This window comes from Aphelocoma coerulescens, chromosome 5, assembly GCF_041296385.1.
Source record: "Aphelocoma coerulescens isolate FSJ_1873_10779 chromosome 5, UR_Acoe_1.0, whole genome shotgun sequence".
In the NCBI taxonomy this organism is placed as follows: domain Eukaryota; kingdom Metazoa; phylum Chordata; class Aves; order Passeriformes; family Corvidae; genus Aphelocoma; species Aphelocoma coerulescens.
In genome coordinates, this window is record NC_091019.1 from 55807914 (window position 1) to 55835288 (window position 27375).

The following is a 27375-nucleotide window of genomic DNA, read 5'->3' on the forward strand; positions in this document are numbered from 1 at the left end:
ACCTTTATTAAACTTTAAAGAAGGCAATGAAGCAAGGATTAGATGCAGCTGGGTGTGGAAAATAGCTGTGGAAACAGGTGTTGCTTGTCAGTTTGAGTTTTACTTCGATGTTCCAGCAAGCCAAGGCAAGTGGGGACAGAGCTGGTGGGCAAGTGGGGTGGTGCAGGTGCACTGAGTTAGCTGGAATTGCAGCCTCTTACTGCAGTCCTCAGAAATGTGCGTCATGGGAAGCCATCCATCCAGGAACTTGGGCTGGAAGAGTCATCTGGGCTTCTGTAGTGGATGTCCAGCATACAGACTCTAGTCTTCAGTCCAAATCACTATCAGTTCAAGAGGGGATCAAATCTGACAGTGGCAGTTGTGCCATAGAGCTGAGGATTTGTCTTTAATGTTAGGATTTAGTGCAGGTGCTGCAAGACGTGGTACCTGTGTGCTCATGGGCACGGGGAGCTGTCCTCAGACCAGTTGTTAAATGCAGAGAAACTAAGGTACCAAGTGTCCTAAATCCTGGGAATAGCACTGATGAGTGAGATCCAAGCCTTCCTCTGTGGGTCTCTCCTTGTCCAAGGCTGCTTTCCCTCTGAAACAGGACTGTCTGTGTATATGTACATAAACATACTTTAATGTTTTTGTGTGTGTATTTCTACATTGTTCTGTAAATGAAAGTTAGTATTATGTGAGCACTTTCCTTGAACTTTCCCTGCTGGGGTTGTGAGAATAGAGGATGGAGATAATGACACTTTGTTTTGATTTCTAGCCCAAGTTACTGTGTACAGTGATTCAAGTGTGGCTTCTAGACAGAATTTATTTATATCTGTCCATTAGATTTGGCAAAAAGCTGCATGTTTGTTTACACTAAAGCAATTCAAATCTATTTGTCTGCTACGCTTAATGGCAGAATGTGTGGGCTTTTATATATATGGAGAGGTCTATTTATATATAGACATATTTAGGCAGAAAGGAAAGAATGATTTTTTTTCATTAGGACATGATTTTAACAGGCAACAGGAAAAGGGGACGTGGTGATAAACTTGCAAAGTGTCAGATCAGAAGAATCCCAGAGAGGCATAGGAATATGACTGAGAGGGACTGTTCAAAGAAAAGCACATGAAAATTAGTATCAGCTGTTTTAAAAGTAAATACCAGAAAAATGCTATCTTTGTAGTGTACTCATGTTAGTGTTCATATAATAGTAATAGTATGACTGTTTAGATGAGGAGCACAGAAATCCCAGAACACTTTAAAGATGTTCATCAAGTAACTCAGCAGAGTTCAGTAATTCTGGCAGAGTTGTTGTAATTATCCCTGCTTTGCTGTTAGTAGAAAAACTAAGGTTAAATGACATGCCAAAGGTCAGATTTCAAATTAGATGTAGTGCTGGGAATAAGGAACAGGCTCAGACTCTTTCAACCTATGGGCTTAATTCAAATGTTTAAATGGAAAGACCTTGCTATGTTGGGAATTCACATTTGAGATCACTCTTCAGAAAGCTGGTTGTCTTCTACTTTAGTCTTTTTTCTGCAGTGGAAATTACCCCCACTTTCAGCCATGAGAGGATTAGTAGTGCTATGGATGCAGTTGTGCAGATGTCTGAGATGAGCTTCATTTCTCCTAACTCTGAATGTTTACATCCGTCCGGGTCCCTGTAGGCTCCTTGTATAATCAATGGAGAGAAAAAACTGCTGCTAAGGTGATTCATCTGACCTGTTTTAGCCACCTACTTCAGGAGTAGGTGAAGCATGCTCTAGAAACACTTCTTTTCTTCTGATTTTAAGGGAGCCCAATTGAAGAACTGACACTTAGAGGTTGCCTGAACTGGACAAGGTGAAGCAGAACTCAGAAGAGTGTAAGCAGCTCTAATATTTTGTCGGGCTCAAATTGTGGCTTACAGGAGTTTATCTTTTTTATAGTGGGGTTTTGCATGTGCCACTTTTCATTTTATCTTTACTCCAGCTTCTGGCCCCTGTGTTTTAATGTCCCTTAGATTTAACTACAGTTTTAGAGTACAATTATGGGAATGACCCCGGTATTGTCTCACTGACTTGGGTGAGACCACAGCTTTGAATTCAGTTTATTGCCTGAATGCATCTCTTTATTGCAGGAAATGGAGTAAATAAGCTCCCTTGTAAAACATGATTTTAGTCAAGACAGAACTTGACTTCTGATTGGGGTACAAGCACCTTTTCCAACAAGATCACCTACTGCCCTCTTGTAGGGATCATTTTAGGGGTTCTGTTCATTGCTGCCCTGATTCTTACCCCATCCCCTGGGATGTTCTTTTTATTTCAGTTTACTTTAAATCCTCCTTGAAAAATACTTGGAATGCAGTGCCTGTGATGCTTACACAGCCATCTGAAGACCTCTTCTGCAGGGGTACCCAAAGCACTACTGCATCAGTATTCTTAGGTTAATGTGCTCCTGTGTATCCATATAGGCTATTTATAAAATCCCTTTCTCTATGTTAAGTTGTATGATGTGCCTTGTGGTTTTGTTGTGCTGTGGCTCTATTATGTATATGTAATAGCACCCAAACCACTGAAGTTCTGAGATGTCATGAAGACTTCCAAGGGAAAGGTATTTAAAAGTCTGAAGAGCTACCTGTTCCTGGATAGTAAAACCCATCCAAATGAGGAAAACTGAGAACAGCTTCCTTCGTGTTCTACCTATCTATCCCTTTGGGATGGTGGAGAAGTTGTGGAGAGAATTGCAGGGGATTTCAAAAGATTCCTGGTGTATTAAACACCTGAAACACCAAAGTGGATATGTCAGAGTGTACCTGACCTTCTCTTGGTCTGTGACTTACAGACCATGTGTAACTCTTGTCATCTCAGTTGGGTGTTACTATCTTTACACTTTGAATCAATTAGTTAATGAAACTGGGATAGCTGACATTTGCTGAAACCACTTGTTTTTCTGAAGTGTTTTGTTTTAAATGTCATCCTAGACCAGCCTGGTTTCACTGGTGTAGTTTGCAAACACTAAAAAGGAAATTCCCTTCAAGAAATAATCCCCGTGCTCCTGTTTACATGATCTTGTCAAAGTCTCAATTTGTTGTGCTTTTTGTAGAGTAGCTGGGGATGTTCTCCATGCAGTACTGCTTTATTCCTGCAATGGCTTCTAATTCATTAATCATTGAAATAACAAGGAATAAGGATGGACTTTAAACATGGTCCATGCTTTCTGAAAACTTGGGCATATGGGCCCATTGCATCCAGTTTACATTTAAAATTCTTTGTCACAAGGATAACTGATAACCTTTTGTTTTAAAAGCTGAGCCCTGGGACAAGAAATCCCATATTCTTTCTTACACCTGACTAAGCTTTTGCATTTCACTACTCTGAGAGATACTGCTGTGCACTGAAAAGTGCACATGAATATCCTGAGCCAATGGTTATTCCAACCAAGCCTATGTTGAACTAAAGGCTACAATTATCTACGTGTCCCAGGAGCTGATCTCTTCTTCCCTGGTATTGCCAGCTGCAGAGTGACTGAACTTGTGTGTTTCCTGGGGCATGCTTCCAAATGTCTTAGCAAATATTAAGCAGATGAATATGTAAATAATATTAAAGGTTCCTGTGCTAACATCTTTATTGCATTTATAAGGTGGCAGTTGCTGTCCCCTTTAGTAAGAGAGATTTGGGTTTTAGTTTTTTGTTTAATTTGGAAGTGAATTGATAATTCTCTTCTTGCCAACTGTGGCACATGAGACAATGAATTTCACAGTGAAATTTGACTAGAATAAAACATATAATCTGTTTCACTTAGTTTTAAAGAAGGCAGTTGTTTAAAGCAGCTGGTGAAGTACACAGATGTTCTGGTTGAGGGCAATCCAATATTGAAATGGCATAATGTGGCAACAAACTCTCATTTTAAAATGTAAGGCTGACAAAAGAAATATTTAGTTAAGCACCCTACCCTTAATTACAGTGGCAGATATTTTTCATCTGGAAGCATGTGTTCAAAAGGTGCTGAACAACCAAGCCTTCTTTCTGGCAGAAAATGCTGTGTTGCAGTTCCTTAAGACAGAAAAGATGCATTCACTGGCTTGCTGGACTCAATTCTGCTCTGTGAGTTTGCTGCCTGAGCCTGCAAGTGAAATGACAGTACTTGTGCAAAGAGGCTTCATTCATCTACAGACATAAGTGCTGTGAAATCATATAAGAAAAGAAAGCCGAAGGTAACATGCTTGTGTCAGGGTCCTGCTCCTCTACGGGGACCAGCAGAGTTGAATTTTTAAGCTGAGATGGAGACCAGCTGCCTCAGTGAGTTTCCTTGTGGAGACAGCTTTTGATCATAATATTTTACTCATCTTCATGAATGCCTGCCCACTGAGGCATGGAAGTGTTGGGCTTTCTCTCCCCGCTACAGAAGAGGAGGTCAACTTATGCAATTTCCTTGCACTTCATTTCTTTGAATTTGCACAGCTGCCCTCTCAGGACTGCAAAGTCCCTGGCCCTAGGGCCTTCCAGTTTTGGAAGCTTCTAAATGTCAAGTCTAATCTCAGTTTTCATTTTTAAAAATATGAAGTTCCTTGACTTTTTGCTTGCAGAGAAAATTGAGCTATTCCCAGTCAGTCAAGTCTTGGTGCTATTATGTTTCTGGGTATAAGGTGGGAGAGAGAATGAGATGTGGCTGTTTCATATTCCTGTAATAAAATGCGGCATGGTGCCTTCAATTACAGCAATTAAATCAGTTAAATAATAACTTTCTTGGTTATCACAAGGCCCCTGCTGTACACAGGCCTGTTCTCTAGTGCAGCCTCCAGCATCAGAAGCTCTTCATAGCCTGCCCTGGCCATTCAAACACCAGGGCAGTTCTGTATTGCCTGGTTCCTGAGGTGGGAGCTCCTCACAGAAGACACCCAAGAGCCTGAGGGGAGAGGAAGGACCAGGGGCACCAGAGTAGTTGAACCTGTGAGGGTATGGTAAAACAAGAAATTGTGGGTATTTTCTCATTCCCTTTCCTGGCTACCCAATCTGAAGCCATTACTGGAATAAAGCTGCAAGAGTTTAGCCAGGAATAGAAGGCAGGTGGGTAAGTGTTACCAAAAGTTTAGTCTATGACTGAAAGTACAAACCACTCTGCCCTCTTCCATAGCCTCCAAGCCTTCCTCCCTTGGTGCAGACCATTTTATATCCTTCCCTGAGCCGCTCCAACTGCCGGTTCACCACTTTTAGCCCCAAGGCTGGCGTTTCTGCCTACCCGCCCTGCCCATCAGCTATCTATCATTGACTTAAAGTGTTAGTCAGACCTTCTGCAGCTGTCAGTGGGGCTGTGGTTGCCTGTGTTCAATAGGCTGTTGTCTGATGCTTCTTGGCAGCAGGGCTGGTGCAGAGACTACGAAGCTCATCTGGTCAGATAGCTCTCGACTAAGCTGAACTTCGTGTCTGCGTTGGCATGATCCCAGTTTATCAGTGCCGTGATAATTTTGACTGAGTTGTATGCACAGAACCTGAAGTCACACTTCTTGTTTGCAGGAGAGGCACAGTGTTTGTCCTGCCATCCTTGTCAGTGAAACCATTTGTGTTTCCTATACCAATGTGCATCACCCAGTGTTGTCTTGATTAACTGCTTGCATTTTCTAGAATGCATCATCACAGAGACCACCTGTGTCTGGGAGTGTTGTAACCCTGCTGCCTGCTTGCGTGGTCTTGGAGGCACTGATAACAAGAGCCTTGTTCTAGCAGTGTTGTGTCTTCCCAGCCTTTATAGGACACGAGGCATGTATGGCCCGTAGGAGCTCTTCTCTGAGCTGGAAGGATGAAGGTAGAAAGTATTGAGCTCAGCAGCTTCACCATTTCGGTGCAAAACATTGTTGGATTTATTCTTATTCCCAGCACTGTTATAGAGACCGAGAGTCAGGATGGATTTCAGAAAGATGGTGGGATGTGGTGGATAGATTGGGAGCAGGGCCTGGGAAGACATGGGGTTTCTTCCTAGACTTGTGCTAACACTGGGGTCTCTTGGACAAAAGGTTCACTGTCTACAAAATGGAGATGGGGAGACTCCTGGAGTGTAAACCTACTAAGGTCACAACACTCTTCTTTTGGAAACAGCTTCTACTCAGGTGTTTTTCTCTTGAATGACCCCTCCTGGACAAAGTTGTGTCTGTATTTCCATGTCACACTGTCTTATAATGTGACTTCCCAGCAAAGCCCACCTGTGGCAGGAGGTGAGGATGTATAGGCTTTAACACATGCATTCAGATGTAACTACCTTTTCAGGAGAATATTTAGAAGTACCTTCTCCACATAAGAGGTTTTCTATTGCTAGACATCCTGAAAATGAATGTGCTGCCTCAGGGCAAATGCAGTATCTTCTTACTGCTCATAATATGGTTACTTTAAATCTTCCATCTTTATTGAGAAAATTATCATCCTTGCTGAGGATCCCTTGTTGAGGATCCCTCCATTAGTCTATCAGGGAGGCGGTTAGTAGAGAAGTAGATGAGTCATGTGAAGCCTTGTGTCTCTTAGTGCATGTTTGCAAACCTAATTTTAGTCAGTCTACTCCATTCTACTCTGCCAAAATTAGATAACATTGTTACAGCTATGCAAATGTTTAAATCAAAAAGATTCTCCTGATAAATATAATTAGGAAAAGCCGTTCCCTTTAGCTGTATTTAGCTGTATTCAGTCATGGATCACAAATACATCCATATTTTTTTTTTCCTACAAGGTACCTAAATTTTGGTTTCTAAGACTTCTCTCAGACCCACTGGCTTCAGCAGGCTTTGTGCCACATCCTTGACTCTACACACATCAAAATGTGTGCCTGACATTTCCTGTGCATCTTCCTGCTTAAAACTGATTGTTACCACTACAGTGTTCTGCCTGCAAATTCCCTCATGAGGCACAGCAGCACTTCTGATAAAGATTTCTTGACTTGCCAGGAAATTGTCCTGTTTACTGTTAATTTTTGAGATTTCACACTGAATCCATTAGATTTGTATTTGAGCACCTCTTACCAGTAATCTTACCCTTTTGCCCTTGGGAAGCAGGGGATCTGACAGAGGTGTTTGTATGGTCACAAACTGAAGTAAACATGGATTAGGACAGGAGCAGAACCTGATAAAAAACATCAACAAAACACATCTGAAAAGGAAGAAAGAAACTGATAGCCTTAGCAAATTGACTCTTAAATACTGCATCTGATGCCATTGCAGCAGGCTTTTAGCAGTATTTGTTACTTCTGATTAGATTTGTTAGATGTACTAGATGACAACAGTCTATTGAAATATCCATTCATAGTCTTGCTCTAGCATGTTTTAGAGTCCCATGGGTATTATATTTGGAGTTGTGGGGACACACACAGCCTCTCTTCTCTCTTCTTTCTTCCTGGAACTTTTCTTCTGATTTGCCAGCCATGGCACTTTGCTCCTGAGATCTCCTTGGCTTTTTGTCTAAAGAGGACCAGACGTGGAGTTTCTGGACTTCTGTTTCTCTCCAAATGCTCATGTTGGAGGAATGAACTTAAGTCACAAAATCTTCTTTGTAAGATGAGACTTCTTGCTCCTTCCCTTCCCTTTCCTCCCAAACACATCATCTGTCTGCCAGCATGGGTTGTCTCAAGCAAGGTGTGCTGCCTGCCAGTGGAAGAGGTGGCTAACTCCAAACTGAAGAGAGTGATTGCAGTGGTTAAAGAGACTAACGAAGGCTGGCCTGTCCCCTTGCACACAGCCTGCATGGGGAACAAGTGACTCATGTTTGGACAGTATGTTACAGGCTTTTTACAGCTTGGGATCCCACAGTTGCAGCTGATGTGTGACCAGTCATCCAGTATGGCTGGAGTGTGGGGCGGTGGAGCAGGAAAAATGCTGGGAAGTGGTCCAGAAGGAGGCTACTGCACGGAAAATCTCCTAAAAATGTATCATTTAGCAACATCTTAATGCCAAAGAGCATCACCTTATCTCACAGACAGGAGTGAATGTGGGATCTTATCCTCTGGGATAAAAAGGGGCTGGGGAGTGCAGATTGAAATATCTCCCTCTTGGCCTTATTTATCCTTCAGACTTCTCTTATCCTGTGGGTTTTTCCCTTTCCTTCTGCTGCCAGTGTCCTGCTATGTGCTGAGGGAGGGCAGAGCCCTTGCTTCCCTTGCACCTGTTTTCTGGGTAAACAGATTCACTGCTGTTGACAGTGGTCCACAAGCTCCTCAGTCTGTTAAAGTTCCATTTACATAAACAAAGCATATTTTCAGTTCTACGCAATGTTTGGCCATGGGAGCAGAGAGCCCTAGCAGGTGTCTTTAAGGCCTCTAGAAATGAGACAATCCCCAAGCAGAACATGCAGTGGGCTGGCTGCTTAGCTAATGGAAGCTGGCCAGCATCCGCTGGATTTGACCCAGGACAACTAGATTAACACAACACCAAAAAAGCCCACTTGTTTTCTTTCTAACCAGCAGTGTCCCCTTCTCTTCTATCTCTCATCAATCTGTCCTGCCCCCTCATCTTTCCCCAACTCTCTTTTTCTCATCTTTTCCCTCCTTCCTCCTCCCACAAGGATCAGAACTACAAACACACCAGTTGCTAGTCTGGAGTAACCCCAGAAAAATTTTGCCTTCCTGCCACTTAGATATTCCAGGAAGCAAATGCTGTCTTTGGTTTTGAGAAAGACCAGTGGAAAACCCACAAGAGGCAGGTGAACTCCTGTCACACATGGGTATAGCAGCTCTGTGCTGGCACCAGTGAGTTGTGTAGGAGAAGTGTTGGGATGGTCCTGTGGGAGTGATCTTGTGGTTCTGGATCTTCCAGCAAGTGACACTGGGAAGAGCTTGAGAAGCACAAGACCCTGGTGCAGCACATTGGCAGGTCTCATTCCTGGACTGCATGTGCTGGCTGGGCAGTTGCCTTTTGGTGGTGAAACTCCATCTTCAAGTCCTACTGAAGGACCCGTTAGAGTTATTCCAGGTGGTTATTCCTAGAGAGGACTGAACAATTTTGCACCAATTTTGCATCAAGTGTATTGCTGCATGAGTCTGCTCAGATGGGAGGGTATCACCTGTCAAGCACTGACTGACCTGGAAATAAGAAGAAAAATCTTTATTTTCAGGATTTATTTTGATTGGATAAAAAAAAAGAACAGACAGTTAAAGAGGACATTTAAATGGGAAACAGAAAAGGTAATGGAGTTAATGAGATTAAAAATTGATCTTGAATAGTGTGTATTAAATTATTTGTATTTATCCTGGTGTCTCTGTTAGTGGGACATTATTAATGGCATACTCAGCAGGTGTGGTTAAAATGAGGACTTTTTATTTAAAAAGGGGTTTGAAATATGAAACACAGCAGGAAGAACAGATGTTGGAAAAATTGGAGGCCAAGATAGCTATTATTAGACTATTTTCTGCCTTCAGTGGATCTGATTACATGATCATTATTCTGAGTACTGTTTGGAAAAGGTGGGAGATTTCTCCTTGAAGTCTTGCTACAGATGTTGAGATACTTCTATAGCTGTATGTTAATGTATGGCTGAGCAGCCTTCAGAGAGTGGGAGGAAGTTCTACTTGATTAGAAGCAGCATCAGGTGGAAAATCGTGAATGAGATCAGAAATCAGTGTCTTTGTTAATTGTGAATTATGGATGAAGGTTTTTCTCTGCTAGTTTTATATTTTTAAAAAAGAATTGTTAAAATCTGCCTTCAATTAAGAATATTTTAGTAAATTCTTCATGCTGGGTCTTGAAGTCAGAAAGAATGTCTGCTTACAGAAGAGGTGGAAGTTGAAGTCAGAAAGTTGTTCGTGTTTAAGTGTTGAACCACCATAGCCTCTTCCTGCAGAAGTATGGAGAGGACTGCACTAGTTCCTGCTAGTTCTCCTGCATTGGCTGAGTAATGTGAATTCAAAACTTGCAGACTGAATAGAATGAACATAAAGTTTTGGGGTTTGTTTTCTCTCCCCCTCTGTGTTCTAATTATGAATAGAATTATGAATAAAAATGTAGCTTGGTAGCATTAAAGCAGTGGAGGAGACCAAGCTTAAAGTCTGTCAGCTCAGTGTTATGGCAGATGATATTTTATATTTATTTTGTAGTATTTTTAAAGTTAATTTTTAGATGGAACTTAGGGAGTTATGTAACTTATTCTTGTGTTCTATTAATTAAAATTCAAATTTCCGTTGCTACACAGTGTGACAAATCAAAACCAGGAAAGAAGAATCTATGAAATGCAAAATGTACGTCATTCATTTTTTTGCCTAAGTTAATGTAAAAATTAAAAATTCTGAATACCAGGGTGGTTAATCTGTGTAATTGCTTACTGCATTTCAATACTGAATAAAGTATTCTGGTGCACCTAAGGCTGCGCCAGGTTTCTTCTAACCAGTAAGAGTTTCCTTTGGGAAAACACCTTAAAAAATCACAAATGCAAACCAAAATGGCAATAGTGCAGGACACCCTGTTTTAATTAATCTTACTGATTTACACCATAATTATTACTTACTGCTTTTGCAAGAACAACTTGTGGGCCCTCTTGGAAATGAAGGTGGGCTCAGAAGGAGCCTGGGCAGTGGGGAGGGAGGTGGTACCCCAGGCTGCAGCACCCACCCCAGCTCACTGCACCTCTGCATGACTTTCTCACTTCCAGAGAAGAGAGTTGGTCTTGACAGAGCTCAGACCCAAGGCAGCTTCCGCAGTGGTTGTGAAATCCCACTCTGCAGCCACCCTGCGAGACTGGCCTTTGCTTTTGTTAGAAAGGTTTTAAAGTATCCCAAATTGGAATGCAACGCTTAGTTGCTACATTAATTTGAAATAAAAGTTTTGTTATGGCCAAAAATGATGGTTTTCATTTGATTCATCTGTAATAGTGCAATTTTTCTGTTTTCTGTACAGAGAAATCAATCAGCATCATGTGCTGATTTCTCTTCATGCTTGTTTATTGTGGTGTGATGGTTTGTTCTGCTTTCAAGTGTCATTAATCCCCAAGAAGTAAATCAGAGTTTCTGAATAAGCTTTTCTTTGTCAGGTTTCACTGGGGTTTAATCCTCAGCTTCATTAAAAAGGCTTTTCTTTTTTTGGAGAAGCCTTGTTAGGAATTACAGCATGCAGACAGTAAAAGTTCAGACATTGTAGTTGTCGCCTGTTAGTACTTATATTTCTCTTTTCCCCTTCTCCTTCTGCCATATGTAGCTGTCTAGGGCTTGGGGTGGGACCCAGACAGAGGGGTTTGACTAAAAAGGGTGAGCAGAGGAGGAGCTGTGCTATAATCTGGTCTGGAGCTCCTGTCTGATTCTGGCTTTGCCGCTCGCCCGCGCAGTGGTTTTGAGTGAGTTTCCCAGCATCACCAGCTGAAAATAACCACACATAGCATTTAGTCCTGGGTGGTGTAGTCGCCTGTCTCCATGCAATGGAAAATTTAGGCTTTTGGTGCAGGAAGACTTGCTTCAGAGCTGACAGCAAGACAGAAGAGACTCATTAAAACAAAACAAAAAACAACCCTCAGTAAAGCCACCGTGCCAAGAACTGCCACAAACCACGTTTCCTCCCATGCTTCTTTACCTGCTCTTCCCAAGCAAAGACTGTAGCACATCAGCCAAGAGGCAAATAATTAAAAGCATTCCCATACTGTGTCCCTGAGAGGTGTCAGCAGTGAAGAGTCCTGTTTGATGGATGGTTGTGCATTTAGGAGAGGGGGACAGGTTCCCTTCCCTTCCCTTCCCTTCCCTTCCCTTCCCTTCCCTTCCCTTCCCTTCCCTTCCCTTCCCTTCCCTTCCCTTCCCTTCCCTTCCCTTCCCTTCCCTTCCCTTCCCTTCCCTTCCCTTCCCTTCCCTTCCCTTCCCTTCCCTTCCCTTCCCTTCCCTTCCCTTCCCTTCCCTTCCCTTCCCTTCCCTTCCCTGTTTCTGGAAAATGCTATCAGAGTATTATGTGCTGGCCCCAGATTAATTAAAACCAAATTTAAAAACGGAGGCTGCATGTGTCAGAAGCAGTTTTTCACTCTAGCTGGCTCCAAAGGAAAAACTCCAGAAGGGCATCAGGCACTTGGACAGGTTTCATGCCTGGAAAGGTTGCTGGTGGTAGAGTTCCTGCTCCATTGGAAACATGGGATGCTCTGGTGGCATTTGAGGCAGTGATAAACCCATACAAAAAGGCAGAGGAGCCCACACAGAGAGAACAGCATCCATTAAAAGACTTAAGATTTCACAGGAGGAACTGGATTTTTTTGTAGGATTGTGTAAACTTTTTGCTTTCTACTTTGTCAAAAGGACTCATGACTTGTACAACAACAGTTTTTTGCAGTTTAGGGCAGTCTAAACACCTCACACCTCATAATTATGCTGAACTGCTGTGATTTTCTTTCTGGACTTCTTGTTTGTGGGTTTATATCTAAAATTTCCACTTAAAACAAATTTAGCTTGATGAAAATATCAATCAGCCTTGGTTTGGGAGAGGGGGAGAGCCTTTCTGTTGACTGCAGAGTGATTGAGATGCAGGTTCAGACACTGAACTTGGTGTGTATGTGTGAGGTGGATGCAAAATGAAGTATGAGATGGGCAAAAGGATCTCTGAGGAGAACAGCTGGGTATAAAAAGGCATAGATGGGGATATCTTGCAAAATCCTTAGAAATGCCTCTGATGTTGGAGGGATGTCTTTGTTGCTGGATAGAGTTTGCTGTTAGATTTAAAGAATGGTCATTCACTCTATGATTGAGACCACTACAAGGGATAAAAAATGAAATATCTGCTTCATGCTGTCCTGAAATGTACCCTCCAATCTGCAAAAATAAAACAAGAGCTGATGACTTTTCAATATATATTGAATGTTTTATTATAATATCTACTATACACAGAAAAACCTTGTTAAAAACTCCAGAAAATGTAAATGACGTGCTGTGAATAGGCAAATGATCCCTAGGCAATAATGTGTGCTGAATAACCTTTGTACCTTAGCAAGCTGCCAGATCTGCAGTGAAATCTGGTAGCTGCAAAATGCATTGGGTTTGATGCTGCACCTGGCTCTGGACATGGAGAGCAAGATCAGTCAGCCCTGGCAGTCGGACCACTGTGTGGAGGGTGACACTGGAAAAGGTTCAGCCACAGCATCTCAATGCAATTGGAGAGCAAATTGTTGCTACAAAACAGTGTCAGGGCAAGCTGATTTGGCCTTCTCCAGTCCCTTCATATTCTTTTTTAAGAGCAAAGCAGCCTTTCAGGACCATTTGTTGAAAGCAGAATGTGCCACTGCTAGGCTTGGAGGAAAAGACAAACCATCCTCTTACGATTAACACTGCAGCAGTGTCTACCAACACCAAGACAAAAGAACACAAACCTAACTCTGTGTCTTATTTTGGGCCTCTGAGTGTTTCTATCATTCTCTGTGTCATCAGAGCTGTTTCAGAACATATTTTCAGCTGTATCAGCCACAGTGGATATTTTAAAAAATTCTTTCCTAATATGCCATTCTGCTACTGACTGAAAAAAGGGGAAGGGTAAGGCCAGCTTTTGAAGGGATGCATACCCTGTCTGCTTCAATGAAATCAATGTTAGCCTCCACCTACTCTGGCCTGGGGTTGTTTTATGAACTATGTATCAGAAGAACGCCATATCATTACAAGTATTTGAAAATTATTCTCTAAAATCAATGTGTTGTTTTCTCTTAAGCTTGCATTTAGCAAAATCTTCGCAACATTTCCTTCCTCTGAAAAGGTTAATGGCTATTAATTATGAGAGAAATGCATCTGATATTATTTTCTCCAGTGACATGGATTCATCTGTACTATGGCTCACATAATTCTGTTTTTACCGTAGTGACATTCCAGAGGTTACAACCGAGATAAATTTATCTTGATGTACACTAAGTTATTTATCCGTGGAAATACGGGGGTAAGGGAGGGTGAGCAAAATCTGGCTGCTGCTGTGGCCGTGCACACGCTAGAAAATCTGCTGGCAGCAAATACAGCACATGGTGAAAAGTTAGTTGGCCTGATTCTGTCTTTTCCAGAAAGTCAGAGAAACGGAGGCGGCCCCGAATCCCCTGAACCAGCAGTGCCGACCGCAAGGCACGTGGGCGTGCTCCGCGTGCTCATGCAGCTGGATACAGCATGGAGCACGCCCTGCCCAGCACCAGCCTTCACTCTTCATAATGTCAGCGTCTCACAGAGCCATGTGGCAGTCAGCTGAACAGGGTTTGTGTGGAAATGCAGCACTTCCAAATATACCTTTGGTGCCACACTAAAGGTCACCTCCGCTATTGCTCTTTCCCCTTTGTGTGACCCAGCACTGGGAAAAGCAGCTGCACTGATGCTGTGGCCAGACAGAGAGAACCACACCGTGTAGCTCTAGGAACAGAAACATCCCTGTGTCCCTCCAATACCCAGGTGTTAACTTCAGAACTGCTCAAGAGTCAGATCTATAGCCAGTGACATCCTCTCTCTCTGCTTCCCTCAACAATTGCTCATTGTGGACTTTTTATTTCTTTCTCCAGCGATGGTCTGCAGCCTTGAATTGTGCTAACAACACACATCAGATTGATGGCCATGCCACATGGGGTGGGGAGCAGGGGTACCTTTGTGCAGCCACCATCCTCCTCATGGAGATTACAGTCATCAATTTCCATCTGCTGTGAGCATCAACAACATGATTCCTGGCTTTAGGAACATCAGTTGATTCCCAAGGCTGAGCAGGTTTTCATTTGGCAGCCATTACTCCACTCCCACCATCAATGCTATAAAAAGACATCAGCAGCAGGTAATTTGCTTTGGCTCTAGATGAGCCTGGAATTACATATTTTCCTCTACTACGTCAGATTGGTACCCAGATTGGTACCTTTTGAGACTTTACAGATGCCTTATAGCTTTCAATCCAATGGCACAGCCATCTCTTTTGCTGGCTAATCAGAAGCATTATAGTTCAACACTGGTTTTTGGGGAAAAAAGAGGAAGCTTCAAACCTTAATTAAACACGGTATGAACCAAGCCTGAAATTTCAGGACAATAGGAGAAGCAGATCCATTTGCACGGCAGTAGGCTCACAGCCTTGTTGCTGTTATCCTGCACCCCATCCAGCAGCACCAGTCCCTCCTCCTCAGCCCTGTTTGCTTGTGACTCTTCCTGTGTGTTCCCCCACCCCCTTCCTGCTTGGCTTCAGGCTCAGGGTCTCCGTTCATACGTGTCCACACTTCATAGCTGAGCTGGTCTGCAGCACACACAGTAGGAGCTACTGCACTTTAATCTGAATCTGAACATTAATTTCTGTCAGGGAAGACCTTTTCCAGGGTAGAGAGGATGGGTGGGGATCCTGACAGGGTAAGGGGACACCCTAGAGGAAGCAGCTGGGGACTGTGGAGTTGAAGCTAATCCCTCCTGAGATGTCAGACCCCACAGGCTGCAGGTACATCTCTGGTGCAGCCGGTAGATCCCTAAGCTGAATAGCTCTGAGCTGAACCTTGCGAGGGCTTTTCAAACACTCATTCCCCAAGTGCTTCTAAACAATGCCTGTGATGAGTCCAGAGCCATGACTATAACACTTGGAGGAGGAAGAAAGGCTTAATAAACCCGAATGTGTTTGTTAGCAGTAATTCACAGCAGGGTCTGTGGCTGAGCCTGCCAGCTGCCACAGTCTGCACAGGCTGCATTTAGCCAAGCCTAAAAGCAGGAGCAGTATTGACTCTGGAGAAACCTACTGCTCCCTCCTATTGTCTACAGAAATGAATTGCTTTATAGTAATGCCTGGAAATTGTGTGCCAGTCACATGCTAAACAGATAAACAGCAAATAGAGTACAGATTTGTTCAATGAATTTCCAAAGCTTTTGCACTGAGGTATCATTCTCTTGGAAGTCCTATCGAAAAAGGGGCAGATTCCTCCCTGTATTCTTCCAGGTGGTGGTTTGTCCTGTCAGGGACTCTGTAGAGCACTATCACTCAGGTGTCATATTATAACACTTAGTTGTGCAAGTGCTCACTGCAGTACTGGAAAATAGTGTTTATTTCTTTTCACCATAGTATGCTCTAGATCTGCCAGGAGCTGCAGGTGTTCTAGGATAACCATGGCTTGTTCCTTTTCTTGCTAGTGCTGAGCCTGCTGTGGCTATGAGAGATCTGACTGGTGACATGGAGGAGCTGGGTCTAGGACACCACCAAAATGCTGTCTAAATGTCCTAACTGAGCTGTGCATGGGAGCATTCCATGGGCTGATTCTGTCCTTTCACAGGCTGATTCCTGGACATATTCAGGGAGGGTGTTTACATCATCCTTAAATTCTCTACTGGTGTTCATCTAGAGCTTTCCACCCAAATATTCTCTGTGTTGGCTCCAAAGTGATTGTTGCTTTTGTCCCCTTCTCCAAAGATACAGTCTCAGCTGTGTTCTTCAGGAGACCTTCCTCTGAGAGCAGAGGAGTGAATCCATTGACAGCAGGAGTTTTGCATTTCTGACCTCACCCATTTGGGTCACTTTAGTGCCGATGTACCTGCTGTGTCACCCACCTTGGCTCCCTTCTCTTGCCCAGCCAGATGTAAAACCCTCTGCTGTGGCCTCATGTCTTCTTGCTGTCATACCTATGCCTACCCTTCATGCTGGTGTTTGTTGTATCTGCCTCTAGAGCCCCAAAATTATGCTTAAGTAGCCTGATTTTTGGAGCAGGGAATTTCACGGAATAGAATGGAATTTGTCCTTGCAAACGAGGAAAAAACTTCCTACAAAATCAATGGATTTCTGTCAGTATAAAATGAATTTGAGGGGGAAGAATCTCCTTCCTTCCTCTTCATGCCTCCATCTTTTCCCTAAACTGTTGTAAACAGCAAAACTGCTTCTGATAAGCACTGTCCTGGCACTGGAAATGGCTTTCTGTGGCTACTTACAATTGATGTGGAGATCGATAGAGAATAGCAGCAGTTGTGCAATGAAGAGTGAATGACATGAAGTTAACTTTCCCTCCCCTGCTGGGATGTATAGTGTACTGTGGCCCTGTTTCCTTATCTTCTTTATACAAGGGTCATTTCAACCTTGATTTTTCTTGATTATCAAAAAAGAAGGTATAGATTTTACTGTACTGAAGCAACCCAAAACGTTGCTGCCCTTCAGAGGTGTGTCTCTTCATAATCTACCCTCCAAGCACATTTGCAGGCTCACAGATCCTTTCACCATAATGCATTTTAAGTTCATCTTGTTACCTTTCACACACACACACACATATATATGTCCTTGTGCTGTGTTTGGAGCTGTATGGGGAAGACAGATGCTCTTCATGTGCCTTCCCTTAGAGCAATACTGGCCACATGGGATGTCATGAAAAGGAAAGTGAAACAGTCTTAGAAAGCTGGGGAAAAAAATTAAAAGCATTAAGAAAGTAATGGGAAGCATTTTGTGCGATCTACATATAAAGAAAATGTATCCCATTTTAAATGTCTTTTTTCTTAATTTTTTAAAGCTTGGACAGCATGATGCCTGCCATGTTAAATTGTTTCCTTCAGAAGTCATTGGCAGTAGCAATTGTATTGAAGTGGTTTTGAAGGCTGGACTGAACAGCGAGATAAATGACAGTCACATTTTTGGTTTGTGCATTATCATATTGCTCTAATTCAGCTTAATGAGTCAATTATCCACTTACAGAAATTAATTACAAAACAGGCTCTAAAAGTGTTGGGGATGGGTTCTATCGAGCCAGCATCATGTTGTGGGATGTGATGAGTGATGCTGAGCCTCTCTCCATCTCTGTGCCTGTAGGAGACTCCTTTCCTTGGGACAGAGGTGGTAGGAATGGAAAACTTTGTGCTTGGACTGCAGTACAAAACCTTCTGTCGGGCTGTTGTATTTTGTGTTCAGCTTCACCTTGGGTAAAAGCAGGCTTGGGAACATCAACAACATCTTGGGGGAAAAAAATCTGGGAGGGGTTTGGAGCTAATTGAGCTGCAGTGTTAAGGGCTTGCTGTCATTCTGGGGTACTTGGGTGCTCACAGAGAGGATTAACTGCAGGGATTCTGATCTGTAAGACATGAAGTGCCTGTCTGTTGCTGTGGTGCATCTCATGTCAAGGGAATGGGATGCAATAGATCAGAGTTAAATTAAAACACATTTCATGTATTTATAAATGAGCAGTTGTATCCGTTTTCCTGCTTTGGTGAACCTGACACATACGAATGTACAAACCTCAGTCTCTGGTGGCTGGTATTATTTTAATAGTAAGTGAAAAGCCCAGAGAATATAAATTGCTTGTGTTCCTTCATGAGAAAACTGGATTATATAAACCTGAAAAGAAACAGTATACTGAGCAGAATAAAACTGATTAATGTATTGCATATTAATCTTTCATCATTAACACTGATTGAAGTTGGGGTTGGTTTTTGGTTTGGTTTAGTTTTTTCTGATTCTGGAGTTGTTTCTTATTATCAGTAAAAGAAGTTATGCATTGAATTGATTATTTGAATATTTAAAGACTGAATCGTGCATTGCCATGAATGCTGTGATCTTTAGAGGCACTGACAGCTTTCCCTCTGGCTGTTAACATGTCTGCTTTATACAACACAAATGTCAACATCACTACTCCTCTAATTAGAGCAGTAGGTCAAACAGTGTCTTTGTCTGCAGAGGAACCCGAGCCATTAGCCATGTTAAGAAGAAGCTCCTTTGTTAAGCTTGATTTATGTTTCTGAGGTTTGTTTTATCCTGTGGCAACCTGCAAATGCTGTTTTCAGAGTGGGGCATTTTTGCTGACTGCAGAAAGGGAAATACAGAGAAGAGATTGTACTTCCACCGATTCAGCCTCCGCCTGAGCTGCAAAGCAAACCTTCCCCAGCAATCCAAGCTCGCCGCAGGTCTGGCCTGTGTGAGAGAGTGTATTGCTTTAGTTTTATTCAAACACAAGAAGTGTATGTTCCCAGAGAGTTTAAATTATGACAGTACTGTAAGTTGTAGAAGGTTATAAAGGCAGAGAAATATAGTTCTATCCCTTAAAACTGATGCAAGGAAAAATTGCCATCATCCTTGTTTGGGTTCTCTGCTGGAGACACCAGTTCAGTTTTGTCTTTTCTGATTTGTTTTAAAGTAGAATTTAGCATAATTTCCATAATGGTAAATCTTCCATTTAAGATCAAGAAAAAGTGTTGTCTGTCTTGAATATCCAAAAGATATGATTGGTATTTGCAGATCATCCCGTTTTTCCGACATCTTTGATTGCTTCTATTTGATTGCATCTCTCAAAACTGAAATTGCCTTATGGAAATACACAGAAAATTATTTTTAAATAACTATGGGCTTAACATTTTTATTTTAATTTTAAAAAAATATTTAGAATTTTGTTTAAATATATTTTTAATAAACTCGGGGTTTTTTATGTAATATTTTTTATCTCTGTAGTCTTGGATTTTAGTGGATAAGTAGTTGGTGAGTCTCCAGTGGAAATTCTCAGATTTCAGAACTGCAGGATTTTCCCTTAGAGTAATTAATAATCAACAGCTAACACAGGCATGAGCTACTGTATATGCTTTAATTCAGCTAGCTGTTTCTCTGGAAGGAGAGTGCCAGCAGTAGAGAGGAGATCACAACAGTCTTTCCTCCTCAGAGACAAGCACACTGAAGAACAGTGCCAAGGAAAGATGGACAGTAAATGCTTTGGGTATTGTTTCTCTGTGTTTTGTTCTCATTAGCATTTGGCATAGCCACTTGTGCTTCCTTTCCCTTGCCCATTTCCTCTTCCCTACAATGCCATGTGGCACTAGCAGATCAGGGTGCTGTGAGTGACTCCTTACAGATGAAATATTCATTCGCCTGTACCCTCCAGCAAACCTGAAGCACATGGAGAGCATAAAGGACAGCATTCCATCATCCCTCCTCTAACCCATCCTGAGCACACAGTATGCCCAAAGCCTTGTGGCACTGGTGGGCACTGGTGGGCACTGGTGGGCATCCCTTGCTTGTCTGGCACTGCCTTATCCAAGGAACTGCCTGTAATTGGTCCCTGGGGTATGGGCTGGGATATGCTGCTCCCTCCACAAGAGGATGGCGTGGAGGGCTCTGCCTGCTGCCTTCCCACTGCTGCCTGCCAACAGCACTGCTCAAATGCTTTGCCTCTCCCTGAACACCCCTGCAAGGTGCTGAAACATGCTTTTAACTAGTGGGGGGAAGGCTCATCATATTGAATTCGTAGGTGGAAACCTGAAATGGCTGAAAAGTGCTTGCAGTGTTGCAGAGAAAACTCTCTTCTCTCTTTCTCCTGTCCCCCCAGCACAGCACTGACATCTCAGGGGAGTTGAAGCTCTGGAGATTTTCTGTGTGTTGGAGGATCTGTGCTTTACTGCCGTGGCTCTTGAGGTGTTTTTGGTTTGGTTTGGTTTTTTTTACATTTGCTCAGTGACTGTCATTCTGCAGAAAATTAAAGCTGTTCATTACCCCAGACAGAAGCTGTATTTACAGATTTATGTTGCCCTTCTCTGAAGAGATAGTGCTGCTTCTGCCAAATTAGCTGCAGCAGATCTATGACCTGGAGGCTGCTCTTCAGTAGGCTGGAATTAAACCATCCAACACATCCAATATAAACACTGTTCCTATAATGAAGCTCAGATAGAGAATACCAGGTGCCAAGTCTTCCTTGGATTTTAGAGTCTTACCTAACATATATTTAGAAATCCCAGTCTTAACACTAAATACCAAATGAAACTGAAATAATGGATTTGGGCTTAATTTGTTTTCATTACTGCAGCACAGACCTATGACTTTGAATTAGGTTTTCCACTTCGTATTCAAAAAGACTAAGCATGCTATTTCCTCTTTTCCAGAGTAAGAATGTCCTTATGTGTGCACCATAACGTTGCAGATGAAAAGCATGAAATAATTTTGACTGTTGTGCATGCATAAAACAAGTTTAATATGGAGATCATACATAAATATAAGTTTCTTAGTTTGCATAATAGTTTGGCTCCTATTGACTCGGTACAAGTATTGCCTGAGGGCTATCCTGACTCTTGATCAAGTTGATGCTCTCTGTTCTTCTAATAAAGGAGACACAGAGAGGGTCACGGATGGCTACCAAATTGGCTAGTAGCTTTAGGAATGAGCTGGGGAGCTCTGCTCTTTTGGAAACCTGAGTCTCCCCAGGCTTCACACTAAAGATAACGTGTTAGCCACGCTGGCTGTACCCTGGTATTTGCTGGTCACCCTGGCTCAGCAGGAAGCATTCCTCTCTCTCCTCACCCTGCAGTGCTGGCTCTCACACAGCTCCATGCAGTGTCTCTAAAGGCACACTTCATTGCATGCTGTGTTATGCTTTATTATAATGAGCTGGGTGCTCATTAAAGCTTCACAGTTATAAACAGAGCTGTAATTTAGCTTGAGGAACACTGTAATATTAGTTTGGCACCTGGAAGCTAACCTTATCTCAAGCTGGGTTGTGTCAAAATGTAAGCAAAGGTACTTATTTGTAACAACTGAAGTGGATGATAGAATTGCAAATGTTTATCAAATGTACAGATGAAAAAGTGAAGCAAAATCTAAGCCTACAAACCCCCTCTCATTCTCTCCAGTCATTCAGCCACCCTTCTGCTTCCTGGCTCTTTGGTGTCATGGCTGAACAGAGGGATTCTGCCCTTATCCTCTGCTTTCAGAAAGTTTCCATTCCAACAGAGCCGACTCACTCCCAAGAGACCTCCAAGGTTTGCATCACACTCCCTTTTCCTTTGTACATTTACGCAACCAACTAAATCAGGAGGCCACTATTAATTGTTCCTGATAAAACCATGGTCTGCCTCCCCTCTTTGGAGCTTCAAGTGCTGCTCTGGCAGGAAGGTACCACACTGCCCATGGTTTCAGCTGCTCAGGGCAAAGGGGCTCCATCCACCGAACTTCGTCTTGCATAATGTCTATGGTCTAAGACAAGAACAGACACATTTAAAGCATGAGTCTCATTTTTGGCATCTGAGATCACCCTGTGGTGATGCTAAGTTTGAAAAGATTGATCCCAAAACCTGTCTTGAAGGGGTGTGAATAGAATAGAACAGAACAGAACAGAATAGAATGAAATAGGACCAGTAAAATGGAATTTGCAACAAGCCCCTGTCTTTTCTGAGCTTTATGCTCATCCAGAGGCTTTTTAGTTGACCCCACACCAGCTAACAAAGCAAGTGTGGTAATGATGTAGCAGGGAGTGTTGAGTCTCAGAGCCAGTTTGGTAAGTGTGGATGTGCATGCTGCTGAGTGAGAAGTATTCTGCCTGTTTTCTGCAGGGGTTCTATTAAAAACTGCAGTGCCTTAAGACTCCAAAATCAGAGCTGGGCACTGAGCATGGCAACAGTGTGCACAGTGCCTCAGGCATGGCACAGACCAAGACAGCCTGCATAGGAAGCAAGATATAGAAAACATCATTTATCAGCATGTTTTATTCTTATTCTCATTTTTTAAATGGTGTGAACCTAAGTGGCAGTGGAAGTGAGAGACCGAGAGGAATGAGGCATCTGGCTGTGCTGGCACACCAATTCATAGCTCTTGCTTATTCTATTTTCCCTTTTCTCTTACTCTGGGACAGGTGGGACAAATACTGAAGAGAAAAACACCTCTATCTAGAAAAGATACAGGGAGGGATGGAAAACCAGGCAAATGATAAAGAGTCCACAAGTCGTGTAACACCAAACTGGGAGTTGGAAACCATTCCCTGTGTAGGCTACCATACCATCAGAGTGAGGCAGGGAAGTTCTGTTTTCACACATCATATATTTCAGACAAGCATTCCCCAAATCCATGGTCTGATTTCCAGCTGTGGTTGTATTATAAAGTGAATAAGGACCATGGTCTGGGTGTTAGGAGCCAGTCATCCCAGGCAGAAAGAGATGAGACAGGCAACGAAGGCAGAAATACTGAAGAGGGAAGGTTCATGGCAAAAAATGCAGTCAGTTTTAAGGAAAATGGTTCTTTGAAGCTTATGCTCCCTAACCCAGTTCCAGTGCCCATCATGGGAATGTGAGCTGGATTTGATTTGGGCTCTCAGAGGTCAGTGCTTTATCCACTAAGCTGTAACTGCCTAAACTGAGTGTGCAGCCCAAGAGATGATTGAGAGCTTTGCCTGGTTTCTGCTCTGTTTGCACTTTGGGGAGTTGGTTTCAGCAGACCAAATAATGCTGTAACATTGCTCAGATGATAACACACCAATTATAAAGTCCACTGTGAGGGATCTGGCTGTGAGCTGACTGAAGGGTTCTGTATCGCTTTTGATTTTGGTAAGCTCTTCGGGTCGTAGAGAGAAGCCAGGGCGTGATGTAGGGCAAGACATCCAAGGCTATGGCAAATTATTAAATCTTTCAAAACTCTTGTGTTATTTTGGGTTTTTTTAAATTAAAAATTCAATCATAATGCAGCTTTGAATGCTGCTTTCCATATTCTTGTTGGGGCTGAGAAATAATGGTTGATGCACTTGAAACAGGAATTTGCTTTTTGATCCCACCTGGCTGTGGCTTTTAGCATTACTGTGGAGGCTGGACTGCCTTAACACTGGCCCAGTGGAAGATGCACTGCAGGTGTTATGTTACTCCTTAGAAATCCTCTATGACCTTACCTCAGTCCTCAGTTTGTGATCTTGGGAGATGGTGGAACTGTAGAAGGGTCAGAAAGCCATTAGCAGGAACAGTGAGCTGAGTTACTACTGAAACTGTCCCCATTCTCTGTATCCTTTCTCTTACCTGTCCTTTCTGTAATTTGTTGACTTGTGAGTGATTTTCATTTCTCTTTTTAATTTTTTTTCCCCAAAATATTGTATCAGTAATGCAAAAGAACAGTTTTAAACATTTCAGTGCTGTTATAATAAACCCAGGGTGCTATTATGAAAAGCACATCTTGACAAAGACAGAGGCTGTTGAACACTCCCACTGTGTAATGGCTCAAGGGCTGAACTTTTATGTTGAGCTTTGGATGGAAGGGTTATCTTTTGATGAGTCTGACAAAAACCCCACATATTTTAGGCAGTGAAAAAATGTCAGACAACTAGAAAGTTGTACTTTTGGAAAAAGTCTGTCATTCTGATGCTGGTTTTGAAAGGGACTGTGCATGCCATTGTGGGTCATCAGATGGACAAACTGGTGAGGATACCAGTGGAGGTGAGCAGCAATTCTTTGGGAAGCCCTCCCTACCAACCTGTCTTTAGTTTGCTTTCCTAAGAAAATAAGGTTTATGCAGTTGCTTCACCTGCCTGCCCATCCTCTTCCTTCTCTCTACCACCTTCCCAGTAGCTGACCAGCAGATTCAGAAGTGTCAGCCTAGTTTGACAGAGGAATAAAAGTCACTGGTTTATGAGACTCACCAAGTGGATGGAGAGGAGAGGGATTCAATCTGGTGTCCTTTGTGAGGTAAAGGTAGGACACGGTCAGGTTGGGCAGCAATTTGCTGCCAACTTGCACGTGTTTAGTAGATGCCCAACTCCTGAGAAGTGGCACTTTGTGGTGTCCCTGCATGATGATGGGAAAGTCACAGAGACATAACACAGACAAGAAGATAATTTTGGAAGTGATAAGGGGGGAAGGTTTCTGGGAGAAAAAGGGTAAAAATCGTGGTAAAGCAAGAATACTTCTGCCATTATTTGACAAACACTGAGCACAAACAAGTCTGGTGCACAAATGTGCTCAGGGATTCTGATTCAGTTTTGGCAATGAGAAAATCTTTTTATCTGCCAGGAAATGGGGAAAAATCTTTGCCAATAAATAATCGAAGAAGGGAAAGGGGAAAAAGAAGGGGCTGCCAGGATAATTTTTGTTTTAATAAGTATTGTCGGTAGTTTTGGACGAAGGATTTGCGTACTACACATGTCCATTTGCAAGCTCTCCTTGTGTTTATTTTTACTAAAATAATCTGAAAATTTTCTTCATGTGAAATTTAGGAGACATCCCCCCCCACTGATTACCACAATTAATACAGATTTTTAAGTAGAGTTTATTGACATTTGGTGCTGGTTTTGCCCACCTTGAAGAGGGTTTCACCTTTGCCCTGATGGAACACTACAAACAGTCGGATCTGCAATGTTCACTTTTTATCAGAATGAAGATAATTAATCTAAGTTGATGCTGTGACTAAGTTGTGCAGCTTGTTGTTTATGCCCAGCAATAATTTGTTTTTCTTCCCAGCCAAAGCATATCTGGAAATATTGGGGCCACAGTCATTGTCCATCATTGCAGACTCTGGATTTAAGATGGGGCTTCAGTAGACCAGTATAATTTACCTTGTTTTACTGCCTAACTGATGACACAGATGATATAAAAAATAAGTTTCAGCTGCAGCTGGAATGGCTAATTGCTAATAGGAATTTTGCCACCAACTTCAGCCAGGATAAAGCATGAATTGATTCATGCAAAACTACCTCAGCATCCTGTTAAATGCTTTTAGGGATTATTGTAAGACATGAAAAAATGTGGAAGGGATATGGATGCTTTAATGTTGTTACAGGAGAGAGCTTCCCTGCCTGTGTGCACCACACTGTGTTATATGGCAGTGAAAGATGTGGTGAGCTGACATGAAAAACTGCTGAGTGTACCCATTCCACCTTCAGGGATCCTTCTGCAAGTTGAAGTTTTCCCTGTGCCTGTAAGTCAGCTATTATTTCCAACCTGTCCTGTTCCGAGAAACATAAATATTAGGAACAAGGCTAGAGAAAAGGCAAGGCATTCTTCATCTTGGTGTGAACCTATCCCTCGTCCTTCTAGAGCCTGCACAACTTCACTTTGAGCCCTGACTTTCTAGGGATGGGGCTGCTGTCCTGAAAAGTGCTTTCCCAATGAATATCAAATTATATGCCCTGAACATCAGACAGGTACATGCCTTTAGGGAACTGCAAGTGATAAAAATACATTTAAGTGTGATTTCTGATCAGTTTTTGGTCAGCTGCTTCCCCTCCAGTCTCTTAAGCTGTGTTTACACGCCTTCTCTTCACTCCAGCATCCCTTACATCAGAAAACCTCTCTTATCTTCACACCTGCCAGGCTGTACCTCACCCACCCATGTGCCCCTGAAGGGCTTGTGATAGAAACACTTCCATGGACTTACGGTGCCCACAGCATGCTATGGAGGTGTCTCATGATACAAGAATCTTATCTGTTCAGTAAAACATGATGCTTGAATTGCATTTCTTAATGATGGATAGCATTACATAGCTACAGTTAGTACCAGAATTGAGGCAGTGCTAGTTCTGAGTGAGAAGCTCCTAGTCTTCCTTTGGGACTATTGTGAAGTTGGAATTTCTTGTTTCAAATACAAACCCCAGAAATTTATATGGCCACGCCATAAATCAAGACCTACAAAAAAGTAATGTAGGCAGTTGAAAGGACCACTGCCTACAGCTGCTAAAAGCACTCATCATGCTTGCTAAACTTTAAGGAAAAATGCCAGCTGAAGGTGAAAATACATCAGCTGTGGAGCAATGTTGGGGCATAGCATATGCTTGGTGACATAAATATGAGAATGTTTTTCAGCTGATACCCCAAGTAAGTTTATATTTACGCTCAGACCATGTCTAATAGCTCTTTAGATCAGGAGCATTGCTAAGCTTTAACATAAAAAAAAAAAGTTATGTGAAAAAGCTGAGTATGCCCCTTAAAATCTGCAGTTAAGAAGAAGAAGGTTTGCAACACTCAAAATCTCAGCTTCTGGAAAAGACAGGAGATGGCATGCCTCATCTGAGGTACTGGCAGGAGCACTAGCTGCTCTTTCTGTGTTGCTGGAGCAGGTGTGGGTGGTGTGGCTGGTTCTAACTATAGGTACAGAGGTGCCTTCTGCCTGCAGCAGGGAGATGCCCATGCTGGTGGCTGCAGTGAGACTGCTGACATGGAGGCTTAGAAGATACAGCCCTTGGTACCACCAGCTGCCATGAAACAATGTGAAAATGTTTGTTTAATAAGGACTGTAAAATGTCCCCAGCACTCAGGACTCTTAAGTACTTTCATAATTTCAGGGGAACTTTTCCTGGCAGACTTTGATCATATTAAATAGATTTCCCATGATATCATAATGCTCCATTTGTTATAAATGTGCTGATTTGCGGATGTGCAATTAGCTGACTCAAGCAAAAAAGCATTATAGATATCCTGTGTATGAAGTGGCAGTTTATTTCTCTCCATATGGTCTATAACTTGTTCCGTGCTGCTTACCGTGGGGTCTGGGCTTACTGCCCATTGCTCATCACAGTTTATAGAGAGGAAAATTGAAGGCAGCCATGGAGTTAATTCTCTGCAATACAGTCATTTCCTTAAGGCAATACCTGAGCTGTTTGCGTCAGCCCAAACATCCCCTTGGAAGCAGGTGAGTCCTGACTGTTCCCTCTGTGGAGTGAGGGTGAGATGAAATCATCTTAGCAAAGGGCACTGCATGAATTGAGAACCAGGGACTTCCCAGAAGGAAAAAACAGGGCTTCCCAAATCCTGCATAACTCATGGCCTCTACAAGATTTTTTTTCCTGACATACGTTTATTTATCCCTACTTGAAT

The 27375-nt window shown here is 42.6% G+C and overlaps 1 protein-coding gene and 1 long non-coding RNA gene across 2 annotated transcripts in view; both read left to right on the forward strand.

The window, feature by feature from the left end:
- EVL (Enah/Vasp-like) overlaps positions 1-27375 on the forward strand; it is a 147935-nt gene that overhangs the window by 39103 nt on the left and 81457 nt on the right. The window lies entirely within an intron of this gene.
- On the forward strand, positions 159-2901 carry LOC138111837 (uncharacterized). The gene is made up of 4 exons (XR_011151473.1): positions 159-488; positions 1525-1690; positions 1776-1846; positions 2290-2901. It is a non-coding gene; the product is annotated as an uncharacterized lncRNA (long non-coding RNA).